This window comes from Tupaia chinensis, unplaced genomic scaffold (genome assembly GCF_000334495.1).
Source record: "Tupaia chinensis unplaced genomic scaffold, TupChi_1.0 Scaffold138665_1, whole genome shotgun sequence".
Taxonomy (NCBI): Eukaryota; Metazoa; Chordata; class Mammalia; order Scandentia; family Tupaiidae; genus Tupaia; species Tupaia belangeri.
In genome coordinates, this window is record NW_006198557.1 from 996,664 (window position 1) to 997,368 (window position 705).

Below are 705 nucleotides of genomic sequence, written 5' to 3' on the forward strand. Positions count from 1 at the left end.
CGAGCACACGTGCCCTATAGCAAAAAAAAAAAAAAAAAAAAAAAAAAAAAAAAAAAAAAAAAAAAAAAACCCCCTAAAAAAAAAAAAAAAAAAAAAGAGTACCTCTCTCTTCCTTAATGTCAGTGAGTCCTTTCCACGCCTCATATCCGAGGCCCTCAATACCTTAGCCCCTTTACCCCTCACCGCCTCGCCAAAATCCTATCTTGGAAGACCTAGCCCTCTATCCCTGGATTGAGCGGCAAGAAAAAATGGAATCAAAGACGTAAACGGAGGCACTAGAGCACGTGCGTCGTGGAGCTAGGTAAAGCCACATCCCCGAGATAACGAAGTCACAGCAAACAGCCACGGTCACTAGGGGGCGCCCGTCTCTTCCTCGACCTAAGCCCCGCCCCCAGCGCAGGCCCCGCCCCCGCACCTCGTCCCGGGTCCCGGCCACCGACAGGTCACTGCGACTCCTCTTCATCCCGTCAACTAGCGCCCCAGGGGAACTGCAAGGGCCATAATGGCCCCGTCAGCAGCGTGAGGACCAAACCCAAAGGTACCCGCCATTAGTGTCCTGGAGCGCCCCCTGCCGGCGGGCATGGAACCCGCCCCCGCCTGTCGCCCATTGCCTCTCCTGGGGCGTGACGTCAACAGGGGGGCTGACGCACTGCCCATCGGTGACGTTGCCCGCCCGTTGCCAGAGCAATAGCTGACGCACGGCTG